Below are 16,331 nucleotides of genomic sequence, written 5' to 3'. Positions count from 1 at the left end.
TACGACCTCAGCGGGGGCCTCTAGTCAGGCCCCATGATTTCTCCTGGAGAGCATGTCTCCAAGGAAGGAACTTTTTTCCTCCATATGAACTCAGAGACTTACTTCTGTTGAAGCAGTTTTACATCCAAGATAACAAGATCTATCCAAACATGCTCCACTGGATAGAAATTAGCATGATATGTCCATCTTGTTATCACTACAACATTCGCACACAAAGATTTTCCTCATTGAGAAAGTGCCTTCAGAAGGACAATGCCCACTTTCCCCCTCATGTCTTGTGACATTAGGATTGCATTACGCTCTGACTGACATAGCAACACACCCTCCCTGATTGTATTTTACAACTGGTAGTCAATCTCTCACCCTGTAAACCTGCCGGCCTGTGTCGGTGCGCGTTAGTGGGAGTTTTCTCACAGGTTATCACTCTCACAGCTGTTTTTTCTTGTTCTCTGGCTGTAATTTAAGCTACTCTGCGATGATAATGGATTTAGCAGGTTCCTTTTAACAACACTCTGACCAGATGTGCTCAGCAGCCTCGGGATAGACTGTTAAGTATCACTTTGTCTTCATTTCGTCTAAGGTGGTCTTCTATTTTCAGCCAGGTAAGGCTCACCTGGAGGTCCTTGCCACGCCTCTTAATTACCCTTGACTTTCCCATCCTATACTCTCACCTGACGGTTTTTATCCCACCTCTGTTTTTGGTAGCATAGCCTCACGCTTCGTCTAATCCTCTCCCAACTCTTTTCCTTCACAACACAACTCCATCTTGAAAACTCCAACTCCTTAAAAATCATCCCAACACCACACTGATGTGCTGATAATCTTCTTTTAGATCTAATACCTTAGATTATTAATTTATTTTCCAAGAAAAGGTAGACAGTTTAGTTGCAGTAGCAGGTTACTAACATGTGTAGTTAAAGATTTCTATTCCACTTGAAATGACCTGTCTCAAAGGAGTAAGAAAAGATTCTGGGAAATATTTGTATTCACCTCACTCTCATCAATTTTCAATTTTTTTCTTACCTTTGGACAAAGCCAGGCTAGCTGTCCCTTCCATCTGTTTCCAGTCTTTATGCTACGCTAAGCTAACTGGCTCTCGCTTCATATTCAAAGGCCATAATGTCAAATCTAAACATCAAAGCTAATTGTCAAAAGTCACTGTCAAACTATTAACGGGAGCAGGAAAATTTAAAACCAAGTGCTTGTTGGATCAATGAACAGCAGCTTTTCGAAACAATAATCCATCAAACAAACCTTCTTCATACAGTGAGTGGCCAGTTGTACAGCAGAATGCAATGAATGCCTTTGAGGTGAGACTGTGTGAGAGCCCCCCCACCACCCATTCCCATTTATCCTTCTCATTGCTTGCTCCACAATATTGTTTGCAAACCACAAATTATGAGCCACGTTTTGCTCTTTTTTTGTTATTCAGTGCCTAAAAAGGTCTACACTGGTGTGAAGTCAGTCTCCGTTTCATGGTCTGAGTGCAAAATGAAGACAGGTGTAACACTGACAAGTATAAAATCTTTGGAAATGGACATCTTGAACAGGTATGAACACTTTCACCTGCACACATAGTCAGATGGCACCGCAAACAAACCCACTGTACGTCTCACAGCTGTAATCTCGTCTTCTTGTCTGTCTCCTTTAGCTCCAAATTCTTAACCTGATAGTCACACTTCATTGCACATTGAGAGACTGACAAACTCTTCTTTAAGAGGATTAAAGGTGGAGATTATTAAGGTTTTTAAAGTGAACTGACTCCAGTAAAAGATCCTCACGAGTCCAGAGTATGTGATGAACTTGTGGCTACTTACAGTAATTAAAAGTAACATTATTGGAAAGGCAGCATTTAACAAGTGAGTGAATCCTCCCATATTTCTTGAACAAGAATGAGATAAAAGCTCTTGCTTTATGAAACATCTCAACCTAAATGTCCAGAAAACCAGCGTTTCTACACTCTTAACCTCTCCCAGATGTTAGAGAGAGAGGAGGGTGTGGATGAAGGTGCAGCTATGAAATGGGAAAATGGTGATGAAAAGAAAGAAAGAGTGGAGCAGTGGGAGAAGGAGAATACAGTGGGGTAAATGAGGAGGGGAAAGAGGCTGTCACTGCCTCCAGGGGTGAGGCAGGGGGCCAGAGGTGAGAGAGATGGGGGTCTCTGCTGTCTGGGTGGTGGGACCACAGGGAATGACAGAATAATTAGGACGAGCATCTGACAGGAAATAAATACAGTGTGGGCAGGATCGCCAAGAGGCAGCCAGCCAGACATTGTTGATAACTACAATAAACTGTGTTGTATATGGGTTAAGAAAACTTCTCCTAGTGTGCTGCACCGGTGAATTCATGACCTTTGCTGCTCAGACTGAGAGTAAATCATTTATTTGTTCCAGAGGGCATCATACAGATAGTCTCGTTTGAGATATTACAGTAGGTTTCTTCATTTCATTTAGGAACTGTACTGTTGACTTTACCCAGTTTAATAAAAACTGTTAATTAGAGGTCATTCTTGCAGAATGCAAGGACATTTTTAGACTGATTAGGGAAAAAAAGCTTCATTAATCTTGTTCTGCTCATGTTTGTTGAGGCTACTGGGATGTCACTGTGTGGGTTACGTTCCATCTTGTTGTGTCTGGATTTGTTGTGATGTGTTGATTAACAGATGGAGCAGAAAAACATTTGGATACTTCAGTAGCCTCACTGGTTAAAGGTCATCCATCCGCTCTGTTATTTGTATGTGGATATTTGAGAGGAAAAGAATGAAAGGCATGGAGAGCACACAGGAAGGAGAGAGCGGTGACTTTGAAGAATCCTCCATGTATATGTCATTGTCAAGAGTTTTCAGCCAAAGAAGACTTGGGACCTCTAAGCAACACAAACACATAGCTTAAACACTTCATCGCACTGCTTCAGACGCAGTCGAGGCACAACATGAAAGAGCATTTTTCTCATTCTGCTGAAGACATGTCTTATGTGGCATCCTTTTCTGTTTACAGCCCCTTTCTCAGACACAGCACTGGTTTGCTTTCCAGCAATTCCCAGCGTAACATGTTGTAATGGGAAGAAAGGAAAAACGAACACCAATTACAGATAAATGGTAAATTAGCTCCTAACAGGGCAACTGAAATATTATCTGGTTGTGTTCACAATTTAACTGTCTGGAACTAAAATTTGAAATCTCTTTGTAACTATACGTCTTGCCTTGATGTGGTTTTTGACTTCCATGGATGACTCCTCCATAATGAAAGCAAATGACTGAGCTAATGCTTCCTGGCCAGGAGATCAGGATATCACTCATACAATTTGTAATGCCTGCTCGCAACTAAACACACAGACAGCAGAAGCTTTTTAAGAGCTGTGTGTAGGAAGTAAATCAAAAGAAACAGATAATGAAATGGAGGGGGAATTGTTTTAAGCCAGTTCAAGATTAATGCAGCTTATTTATATAATAGATACTTCTGCCCTGCTTGTTTTGTTTTATAGGCCAGTTTTCCAGGACGTATCACTCCAGTGGGTTTGAAAACTGAAATCCAAACCACTAGACTGATCTTTCACTGTTGATCCAAAGGCTAGTCTGGTTCCAGACCTCTAAATCTGTGCCCAGATTTCTGATTTTGTTTTTTCTTCAGCACTTCAAATGGGTCTGGTGCTGAACTCAATGTCAGAGCTTTATAGACAGGATGAGGAATGAAGACATCGTCCTGTGTCAGAGCCAGAAAAATGACAAGCATGAATGAGGCTAATGTAGCAGTGCAGCTTTTTGGAAGGAATATCTCTGAACCGCCTCTAAACTTCAACTTCTAGTTGTTTCTTCTACTAATCTGAAAAATGTTTACTGCAGCTTTCATGTCAACTAAAAATGGCATCAGCTGGATGGATGCGTCATTCATTGCTGTTTGGTTTGGGCAAAATAACAACCCCAGTCAGAAAACAGCTAAAAAGAACATGATGTATTGGAGATGAAGTGAAACAAGATGGCAAATGAGCCTGATTACCGAAAGGCTTGGACCTGGCCTGGAGGCCTGGATGAAAAGCTGCTGAATAGCTTGACTTGTAGTGCCAGTTGCTTGGAGTCTCCAGGCACGCCAGTGACTCTGTGAGTAAGTAAGTAAAGCTGAGGCTGATGGGAACGTCATTCGCTTTGCAGGCATTTGGACAAATCTACTGGACAAATTTGAATTTTGACCCGGTGATGGAGCTAGATGAAAAGTCAGAGGATCACCAAAGTCATTAGAATCTGTTCCATAACAGACTTTAGGTATGATATATATCACTCTGAACCTCATATCTCATGGTAATGCTACATGAAAAGTCACCAAAACCATTGGGATTCGTCCTCCGGGGATCATGAATGTCTGTGCTGAATTTCATGACAACCTATCAAGTAGTGTTGAGATATTTCAGTCAAGACTAAAGAGATCGACGGACAGATTGCTGAGTGATATTGCCAAGAGTTGGTTCCCAACAATTCCAAAATCAATTTTGACAATGCAAACTTGATGCTTGGGTGCACATGTATTATACAGTACACATGTTTTGGGAAAACACCAGAGTTTTTTTTTTTTTTTGAAAGGGGTCAAATGGTCGTCAGCGTGCAACAGGCATGAAGTTGGAGCAATATCCATGAAAAATGTATTTTCCGTTTTATGCCACACAGACAAAATATCCTTTCAGTGTGTTTTAGTGAGCATGTCATGCAAACTGGTGCTTAACAAAACACAGAGCCAACAGCCAAAGGGAGTGTGTGTCTATTCATCAACGTTATCTTTAGCTATCTAAAAAGTAATATTGTTCTCTATGTTTTTGTATATGTGACCACCATGCTTCTATGAAAAAGAGGTAATTTAATTTCCAGCAGGGGCCCAGTCCACAGAGGCGTACTCCGCTTGGAGCGAATCCACCAGGATCCCCTGCCGGCATGTAAAGATCACAGACCAACACAGGCCCTCAACCTGTGTGCATGTCTTTAATAATGCCATTTATGTCTTATTGTACCTGTAGAGGATGATAATCATACTTTTATGTCCATGTTTAAAAGCTTGTTGTGAAGGCTGACGCCCTGGACATGGGCCCTGAGGTCCCTCCAAACTTTATCTGCGATCCAAATCGATTTAATGTGGATACAACATTAACATTCTTGTGTGTGGGTCTTAATAAGTCAGTGGGGATATAGGTTATTGTGATTTTCATTATCCCTTAGTTCACTGCTGGGATTCGGCCATATCTCGCGAATGAGGTAAGAAAATTACACCCCTGTGTGGGATTTAAGATAAGTGTGGTCGCAGTGCTTCCAATAGGTCATTGTATGAGCTACATAAACATACATATTTCAGAGATTTTGGCTATTGTAAAACTTCTGACTGATAAAGTAAGCTGTTCTGTTTCAGTGTCGGAAGAATATGTATTTAAAGATAACATAAACACGGAAAACAAACACTCCTCTCAAAAAGCAGAACCCTGGGGTCTTTGGTTTGATTGGCAGCCAGTATGATTGCAATCTGGCCAACATCCCGGGAAATGTTCAGAGACCAGTTTCATATACTGTATATGGTCAGGTTAGAGGTTGTCTGTGTCTTGTTCAACAGAATTAGCGCCTGGATAGACAGCTTTCATTTGAATTCTCTGCAGAGTCATGTAGAAACACATTAGGACAACCGAGGCAGATGTTTTACATCTGGGCTCAAATTCATTAAGATTGCTCAAAGGAAAAGTCAGGTTATTTCAAGTGTTATTAATTTGTGGACCAGTATGATAATGCTTCCTTCAAAGGGTTTCATTAGATAATAAAGATTAAAGAGTGAACATATTTGTCAGCGAATACAAACAAAACCAATAAAAAGCACAATCAATTCAATCTATTTGAAATTATAACCAGCCTTTGATTACAAATGTAAAACATGAAACACAAGCTTGAGGAGTTACTTCTCTCCAGATCAGTTCAGTTTACTAATATAGGGTAAAAATATTGATATGCACAATGAGGGTTTTGAAAGAAAGAAAAAGTCATATACCATACTTCATACTATACCTCAGCAGCTTCTCTCTTTAACATGGGAAGTTTTGGAATAGTAAAACAACTTGTGAATCATGTGCAGTTTGGAAATTAAACTTCCCAAATATTTGAAGTTAAAAACAATAAAACCCACCAAAGATACTGTACAGCCTTCACTTATATGTAATAGAGTTGCAAATATTTTGACAGTGCATGAGGTTAATGATGTTGGACTATCCAATTACTAGTGGCATGCAAACTCTATACCGCCTGTCAGTGAATGCTCTGTTGCCTCAGGCTAAGTAGATATTACTTCAGGGAAAAGAATCTCATTCAGCAGGCAGGTAATACTGTCTGTGTCCTCAGAGACTGTTGTCTGCTATCTGGATTTGACCAGCAGTTCTCACAGCCCAGGGCACATGAATTTAACATGATTTTCTGGATGATGACAAAGGTATGTCTTCCTTGTAAGTGTGGACTATTGTGTTTAAGATATAGAATATCTGTTTCACATTATACTGTGCCTCCCAAGGTTTACCCTGCAACTCATTCAAAATACAGCTCCAATAATCAGAGCCACATTTCTGCTGCAGGGAGGGAGGTTTTCGGACTGGAGGTCCAGGTAGTGATCATACTGTCAGTTTGCAGTGGATGGCTATTCTGTGTTGGTCTGGTGAGCCAAGCATGTGAAATAGGCCCAGAGTTACAACATTATATGTTCTACAGTTGTCTGGGAGCTTTAAAAGGAAGAGTTAGACATTTTTGGAAAAGTGTTCATTTGACTTCTTGCTAAAAATAATTAGAGAAGAGGATTAATACAACTCTCATGTCTGTATGATATGGTTAGCTTAGTATAAAGTCTGGAAACAGGGGGAAACAGTTAGCCTGCTTCTATACAAAGATAACAAAATCCACCTATGGAACTCACTAATTAACTTGTAGCTTGTTTGATCTCTTCAATGACCAAAGTATAAAAGCTACAATTTGGGGCATTCATTAATTTGGCTATTTCTCAGCTGGGACCTGTGACTTTATATAACATTAATTCGTAAGCTCTAGAGGTGATGGTAGGTGATTTTTTCTGCTAAACTAAGCTAATTGGCTGATGGCTGCAGCTTCAGATTTTCCAAACAGACATTAGAGTGGCATCAATATTCTCATCAAAACTCTCAAGAAAGCAAGGATGTGGATAAGTTTATTTTCCTTTAAGTACATACATTTATGTACCTACAAAAGTGCGTACAAGTGCCTAGTTACTGTCTCTAATAGCCATTAGTGGCATGGATCTTGTCCAACATTCATTTAATTTTTGGCTCTGCATGGAGCAGAGACACGAGATCTTTTTGAACTTTCAAAGAGATCTTCCTCAGATCAAATATCTGCAGATTTCCTGGGGATTAGTTGTAGATGAGCACCAGTAGTGATTGAATCACACAGAATTACTTGCACAAACAACAGATAGATCTTCTTAACATCTAACAGGTGGAGTGGTCAATGCAAAAAGGATTTCCTCAACCAGAATCATGGAAAATGTACAGTACATATATGTGCGCTAAGGCAGATAAACCAATGGCATGTGCTCCAGGAGGATGACAACAAGATGCAAAGGAATGGCAAACCATTTTGTACTGCCGAAAAGTATCAATGATAAAATATCTTTTTGTATAAGACTCAGGTCACGATACATGAATCTGTCAAAATAAAATTCTCTCTGGAGATGAGTATGAGATGCTCCAAAGTGCTATCTCTATTTAAAAATGAAAACACTTCTCATTGTTCCTGTAGGGAGTGAAGCACTGACATGATCCAGATGTAGTCAAAGTGCAATTTTAAGGGAAAGCGTTCCTAAACACAGAACATGAAGTCAGACTCAGATTAGATGTTGGCAGCAGGCTATCATTCAAACCCAGAAACACTGATTCAGTTCTTAATCTATATTAATATGTATTTATTTAAGTATTTATATCATCTGCTTTTGCTTTGAGGTGTTGCTCCACCTCTTTGGTTCAACTTTTGGGTGGATATCCATGTAATTTTGTACAGACATTCGTGGCTCCCAGAGGATGAATCCTGGTGACTTTGCTGATCCTCTGACTTTTTCTCTAGCGTGACCATGAGGTTGACGTTTATGGTTTTGAGTTGAATTTCTCAACAATTATTGGATGGATTGCCATGACAATTGAACTTTATTAACTTTGGTGATCCCCTGACTTTTCATCTACTGGCATCCTCAGGTCAGAATGTCCTTTTGTCTGACACTTTGTACCAAACTAATGAAATTCCCATCAGGCTCAGCCATACCTTGTGCTTTGTGCTAATTAGCAAATGCTGAACCGAGCTAGCAAACATTATACATTAAAAACATACTTATTCTAGACTTAAAACACATCATTCCTGCACTTATTTGTAATCTTCGCCTTTAAAATTTGAAAATGATTTACAGCTTCCTATTCCATTCAAGTTATGTGATTTAATTCTTTACATTTCACCTTGCTGAATATCCCTTTTTTCCATTGGTTTAAACTCATTTACCTGTGTGTTTCACTGTTTCATGTCATATCATATTCAGTACTTCATTCATGGTTGTGATGGTTTCAGCTCAAATCACTGCTGTGCCTAAGTAGCCTCACAGAGCTGCTAGCATGTCCCGTAAAACAAAAGTTTTCAGGAGGTAACGTCACACAAAAATCTCACTGAATTAGCAATGTCTACATGTAGATATCCTCAGGAAATATGTGACTGAGAGTTACCCTCGCTAGAAAAAAAAAAAAAACAAACAAAAAACGCAGGTAGTGGGTCTCACAACAGCTGTTGGGGCCAAAAACATGAAAGAGCAATTGATGCTCTGATCAAATGTAGGGGACATGAGGGACCAGAGTCTTTGATGCTTTTGTGGTTATTTTTTTTTCTAGTATGAGCATATGGGGAGATTCTTACAACAGGGTGTTTATCAGACATAAAGACACTTAAATCAGCTGAGAGGACTTTGTGTTTGTTCTTCGCAGTACTTCACTGTGTTTCTGTGTTTCCTTGCTGTTAACTCTCCTCTTTAATCCTTTTCTTTCTTTCCACCATCAGAGCCCATGAAGGTCCCCCGTGAGCTCCCAGCGCTTGGGATCACTTCTTACCACAACAAAGAGAAAACATCCCACATTTGTAAATGGACTCCTGCCAGTTGGACAGGTTTTTCTTTAAACAAGCATTTTGAGCTGGGGAAAAGGAAGCCTGCTCCTCTGAATTTGCAGCAGCCAACAGTATAGGTTGAGGCCGAAATGTGTGATCTGATCAGAATTTATTAGATTTTCACAATGTTTTACACAGTTTACACCTCATCTAAGCTCTCTGATGCAAGTCCTTTGTGTCTGTTTGAGTGTCAAGTGAGATCTTGAAGATTTCTTTTATCATCATGTCTTGTTAGGGGTAGGGGATTTATTAACAATAACATTGACTTGTTTCTTTTCCAAGTATTTCCCTTGGACAGTCTTTCCTTTATGGGAATTAATGTATTAGTTCTATGTCAGCCAGATGTTTAACAATAAGCCTTTTTCTAAGACCAAATAAATCCAACTACCATTAAAGGTGATAAAGAAGAAAATGTGTTGATCTCCTTGGGTTTGGCTTTCGCATCTTTATTGCCAGTGATGGAATATATCACATAATCAATCATAATATACTATATGGAAAAGTTGGGAAAGAACTCAAGTCTATAGCAGAACCATCTTTGACACCTTTGCTATGTCTCAAATGGATTTGCATTAAATAACATTGGCAACAGAAGAACTACAGTTTCAAGGACGATTTGGTCTGCACAACCAGTGCCAGTAGAAAAACCCATAAAATACTCCAACACTAATAAGAGATATACAGCATACATTAAAAAAGACAGATTTATTTCAGAAATCTGAAACATCTGGAGGACAGTTTGGAAACTTGTGATCGAAAAATCCACCCAAAACTCATCAACACCTAAGAAGATGTAGTTGTTGCAGCTAAATGTCAAAATGATTGAACTATAGAGTGACCAAAAAAATCACTTCAAGGCAGTCCAAGCTTTGTCTCAAATTTAGGTGTGAGTATGGTTGGTTTAGTTCGTAGAACAGATAGGAAAATGGTGACCCACATAGACTGAATGCATTCATCTGAGTCTGGTAGCATTTTATCAATACACTCAAAGGTTTTGATTCTGCAGCCTTACTTGGTCTTGTATGACAAGTAGCTCATGATGGCTAATGTTGGCTAAAGTTAGCAAACTAAAGCTAAATACTACTGTGTAACTGGCGTAACTGAGTCACTTCACTGACTCTTCTGACTCTTTCCTACTCGTGGTATTGTTACACTACATTTTATCATGTCACAGACAGACATTGAGATGGTTTTATCACAAGATTTAAACAAGAGCTGAACGCCAGTGCCCTTGAAAGATTAGTAAATGCTGTTCAACATAGGGGAAATGCAGCATGGGTTATTTTTAAACCTGTATTTAGCTTTGACAAATTGTGATTTGAACAATGCTAATATTTTGAAATGTTGCAATGCAAGAGAAACTTAAGACTTGTTGCAAACCTAACCCTAAACTTGCTAGCAGATTAGCTTGCTGGTATAGTAGCCATAGTAACATCATGAGATGTAGCGAGTCTTAGTGGTCAGTCAAGAGTCTCCCTGCTCCAGCTCCTCTCAGTCAGGGTGCTTGATGATCATGTCTTTAGAGGAACTGATTCAAGAGAATTTTGGGAAATGTGGGGAATTTCAATGTGCGGTGCCGTTATCCCTTTAATTGCCACTTGTTGCCACAATGGCCTCAAAAGTTGCATAGTTCCACTTTAAAGCAGGATTCAATCTGTCAGTGAGTGCAGGTCCTGAAATCTGAAACATGGCAAATGTTAACTTACAACATTTGACCATGAAGTGCAAAGTTGGTCACTACATTAAGTTGTTCGTTGTAAATGGAAAGAATTAAACATGTGTGTGCTGCCACTTGATGACCAAGCAGTACTTTGGGAAAATGTGCCTCTTCCTTTATCGCTGTTCTTAGTCCTGTGTTTTCCAGTGATGGAATTTTACTGGAGAGTTTGCCTTGTGTTTGACTGCCCAGTCTTTATACATACGAGTGAATGGGAGATGGAAGGACTTCAGATTTGCTTCTTTTCAGCGTCCACTCTTTTGTTGCATCATGTCTCTTTGTGCGATTGAATGTCTCCTAATTAAGCCTGATGCATAAAGACTGGAGAAACACTTGACTGATTGCTGTTGACTGTACGACTTCTTCTCACCAGGGCAAGACAGGCAGACAGACACAGACACACACACACACACACACACACACACATAGACAGAAGGGTTTTTACATTCTCATTCAGTGGATAAGATGTATTGGACACGGTGTTAAAAATACAACAAAAAAGACGGCAGTAAAAATAAGAAAAAAAGACGGTCTCAAGTTGTTTCTATGAATGACCCCCAACTGGGAAAGGAAGAGAACAAGGGACAAAGATCATGTTCCCCATCAGGTAGCCCACATAACATATCCTGGTGGCGGAAGAGAGGTTTCTTAGGTTTGAAAACACATTGCTCTGGAGGAAAAGTCATTAAGTGTCTGAGAGTATTTATTACATTTGTGAACATAACACAGTTTATTCTGTCATCCCACCTTTATAACATTCCCTTTACATTTGTGAAACAGTTTTTGAAAGGTTTACTATATATGACTAGTACCATTACTGTGCAAGATGTAGCAATAATGGAAACATACTAGGCCTTAAAAGTTGTGAAATCTGTGTTTAGAGTCCTTGATAACATCCAGTTGAATCTGTTTTAATATTTAATCCTCAAGGTCTTGGTAACTGACTGGCTGCTGCAGGGTGTCTACTAGGAAAGTGGGAGGCAAGCAGTGTCACCTGACAATCACCACTGCCCCCTGCTGGGCTCCACCTGTCTGCAAAGCAGCCTAATGTCTTGTCTATACTGTTAATACATTCCCCTAGTTTCAGTCATTGTGGGAAACAGACAAACGAGGGTAAAGAAAATGCTGCAGTGACTGTGTGATAATTTATAAAGACTGTGAGACATTTTGCTGAAATAAGTAGCAATGGTGGTGCATGTGACATACTGTAGATACAAGCAAATCACCAATAAAATGACAGATTTCACGACAAAGTCTGACGTGACTTTTTCGGCATGGTGAAGAATGGCTATGTCAAGATAAGCATTACTGTGATGAAATGTGCAGCAGTGAACAAAGCACAAGACTTAGCAGGACCTCAGTGACGTGAAATGGGACTGTCAACAACTCATTTTCCATGTAGGTCAATGGACAAAAATAACCCTAATATGTAATAACACCTGGTCAGAAGTAGCGAGGGTCAACATCAGCCAACAATTGGTTTGTCAATCTATATACAGTTTACTCACAAGCACAATGGCACCACATCTCATAAATAAAACTGGTTTCGAGGCAGAAGAAAGCTCTGGAGTTTAATCATCACATATTTACTTGTGTAAGAACACACAGAATTGATATATTACTGTCTTAAAGCTGCTCTTTTGCAGTTCCCCTCAGCTCAACAGAGCATTTTTGCATCTTTAAGTCATTTATTTTGGTTTTACAACCCACAACTTTTATCTTTTGATTCATTCTCACAGCACACCAGGCAGCAGAAAAACTTGAATAAACTATACCCTTCCCGCCCAGCACAAACCTAGTGCTTGTTCTGGGCTGATGCTGTAGTGTGAGTTCTGAGTTTGCTTTTCCAAGAGCTAGAGAGCCACCATAGAGCCACATCATTATGTCACTGTGTATGATGCTAGTGCCAAGTGAAACAACGACAGTGGCAGACTACATCGTCTCTTAAGAAGTGGTTTGCTTTGATTTCAGCTCCATAACCTACTGAAGCTCTAGTTTTTCTTCTTCTTTGCATTAGGCAGAGTAGACACTACTCGAACTTTGATTTTTTTTTTCTTTTTAAATGGTGATCACAAAGTTTTAGTTTTTATTTTGTTGGTCACAAAATAACCCTCCTTACATGACTCACATTCATCAGGTGGACACTGAACTATAAATTAATGCCAATGTTGCTTCATGTCTGCTTGATATTTAAATATACTACTGTTTGCTAATAGTTTTACAAAGCCATATCAACCTTATACGGTGATAATACACCAGCGTTGTGTTTGTAACTTGTTGTGCTGCGCCCAATTGGCCAAAAATCTATCAATACTCCCATAAAATATAAAATTCATGCACATGTTGTGAGCCAGATATCAAACAGGATGAACAGTCAGTAACTCCAATAAACAGAGAAAATAAGTCGCAGCTCCTTTAACATAAATGCTCACCTCATAAGTCACATGACCACCAGCCGACAGCCTTTTAATAAAGAGGACGGCAGCTGACTGGAAACCATCTGGTCTATGTGAGAATGCTGCTGCAGGCGTCATGGCAACATGCACAAGGAGGAAGTTAAGAGCAGGGGCAGCCATGGTGGGAAACTAATTTGGGCAGTGGTGCACAAATCAGCCCAGCATGAGACATCCCTGTATCACATTAAATCATCCTCCCGAGCTTTTATTAAACACTGGCTATATATTTGCTCATTGTTCCTACAGGTGAAACACAATTCTTTAATTTAAAACAGATGGAGAGAAGACAGCGGCATTGATCCTGATGAAAACAAGTTTGCTGTGTCTTTATACTCTTCAGATGTTATCCCCTTGCTGCTTTAATTGACTTCCTTGTTGCTAGCCATTGGGGCTGAAGCTTTAAAAAGTCAGACAAACACAACTCAACCGAAGGGGACTGGACCTCAGGAGGTGCAGCAGTAGTTCCAAACTAAAACAAAAACTACACCCCAGCAGGAAGAAAAATAGCAAAGGGAGAGAACAAAATGTTTTCAAACATCTGAAGAGTTTTGTGTTTGATTGTGTGTGTATGTGTACCTACAGGCAGGCAGAGTATGTGTGGGTATGTGTGTGAGAGCAGAGGATAGAAGCTGGCCAAGTGGGGGGGGGGGTAAGAGGGGGGTAAGAGGGGGGTAAGAGCCTCTTCAAAGAGCGGTGAATTTGTTGGAGAAGCCAGTGCCATTTAGCACGTACACCCAAATAAGTATGGGAAAGGTGGTGAGAGAGAGGGCTGAGAGACATAAGAGGCGTGGGGGGAGGGGGGGGGGTCCTAGGCTGATACTGGGGTGATGATAAGGATTCATGTCACTTGCATGAAAGCTTTACCCACCTTCAAAAAAAATTATTGATTGAAGTAAATGAAATCAAAGTAAATAAAGAAGAAGAAGAGTAATGGATGTAGTTTGAATGTCATTCTAGACCACGAGCTCCACTCTCTGGTCGATGAAAGCTGCGTCTTGATCTCCAGTTGTCTTGCTTCAGCGATTCTCTTCTCAACTCATCTTATGAACTGTGGGGGCCTTTAACCAAACTCATTCCCTCGAAATAGGCTAATTGTGTTCAGTTGACTTCCTTGGATGCAACAGCCCTTACAAGTTAATCAGCCAGGAAAGCCTCTTAGTGACAGCTATGCCTTAATTGCATACCAGACTGTGCCCATCAATTTGATGGCAGCAAATCCACACATTCCATCTGCATGGGAATGAGATATTCTGTCGAAAACCTTCGGTTCTCACTGAAAGAAATCTTAATCTAAGGAAACATACATCAGAAAGAGGTATTAGAAAGCTACGCCACAACAGTCAGAGTGTGTAATTCGGTGATTTTGATTAAAGGTACCAGCCTAAATTCTACGCTCAGATCCCACAGTTTTGCTATTATGGCCCTCTTCCAGATCTTTTTGTGTTTCTACTCTTCAGCAGCAGCTATCACCAGGGGCCCTTCAGTCTACACCAAAACATTAAAGACCAAACAAACTGACCAGTGTGACAATAAAAGAGGAATGCAGCAGGGTGGGTTGGATTTGTTTTTGTGTGATGGGACCATGCCCGCTAAGCTTCGCTCCAGTCTCAGCTCATCTGCTTGTTCCATGCTGCGTTTTAGCAGTTTATCCAGGGAGGCAGGGGTGAAAACGCTAACCTTTTCCACACTGCAATAACTTCCCACCATGACATCAAACCAACATTGCTTCAGTGTCCCTCAGTGCTTGCTGTGAAAATGTCAGACGAGCTCTTTTCATCTGAGGGAAATCCTATCTGATTTACTCTCCCCCCGCTTCCTCAGCTGAGGCGCCTGTTTGTACAGGGCCATGTTTCATTTGAATATCAAAGCCTGTGAGGAGGTGGCCAGACACTTTAAATGCCATTTTTTGGGCTTCTCTCGAGGAATGTGACTGCTTAAGTGTCCTTGACGAAGGAACCTAATCACTGAGACAATGCCTCCTTTGTGGCGGCAGGGTGACAGTAATCTCTATCTACTCTCTGCTATGTGGACAAGACGGTCACAGAAGTCCATTTGCATCCCAGTGTGCAGCTTTTTTAGGCTTCACGGTTTAGATGGCATTTGAGAAATTGTTCACATTTTTGGCTGTGAACCCAAGGAACCATGATGGCAAACATCCTGACGTACCCTATACTTATATTTATCACGGTGCATTCACAGTAAGCTTTGGTGAATCAACAGCTGAAGGAATATACTCGACAATCCCAGAAATGTTTGACATTTAAGTTGCCCTGTTGAGTTTTCTAGTAAACAAACAAAAGTTAAGTGTACATTTAGAGTTACTCATCAAAACACATTGCAGGTATCCTGTGTGTGACGTCCAACAAACGTGTCGAACGGAATTACTTACTCATAAAACATTTACAAAGATTTGTGGATGTTTTGAAACCTCCATTTTTTTTACATTCAGGTTAACTTGTTTTCTGCCTTCTTCGTCACTGCCTTTGATGGCGTATTGCTCCATTTCTCAGCGCATTCTTGCACAATTGCACCAATATGCAAGGGAAATGGAGGCAATTTACAAGTTACATATACAATACAATATCCCAAACGTTGGTGAAATTTTAACATCATCTGTGCATCGATCTGAGAAATCCTTACTTATCCATCCAAAAATCACCATGATCTCCAGTGTCTACAACCTGCAATATCTTCTCTTCCAAAAATACCAGATTTCAAAACCTTAAATGTGCCCAGTGTTTTTATTGTAAACCAACAAAATTGTGCACTGATTACATCCATGTTTAATCGCTTGTAGTCTTCTTCCTCCTTACCTTTGTTTTTTGAGTGTTACTGCCACTAACTGTCAGTCAGTGAAGTAATGTGAAACCTTTGGCAGAACTGTATATTGAATTGCTGAAGTTGCTTGTGTGCTCTTGCTCATGTATGTGAGCTCATAATAACATTGGTCCATAGTGCTACTAGTGGCCAAAAATAATAAAAG

This window comes from Trachinotus anak, unplaced genomic scaffold, assembly GCF_046630095.1.
Source record: "Trachinotus anak isolate AG129_WGS33_773 ecotype Australia unplaced genomic scaffold, CSIRO_AGI_Tana_v1 ptg000005l, whole genome shotgun sequence".
Classification (NCBI taxonomy): domain Eukaryota; kingdom Metazoa; phylum Chordata; class Actinopteri; order Carangiformes; family Carangidae; genus Trachinotus; species Trachinotus anak.
Note: the sequence above shows the minus strand (reverse complement) of the source record.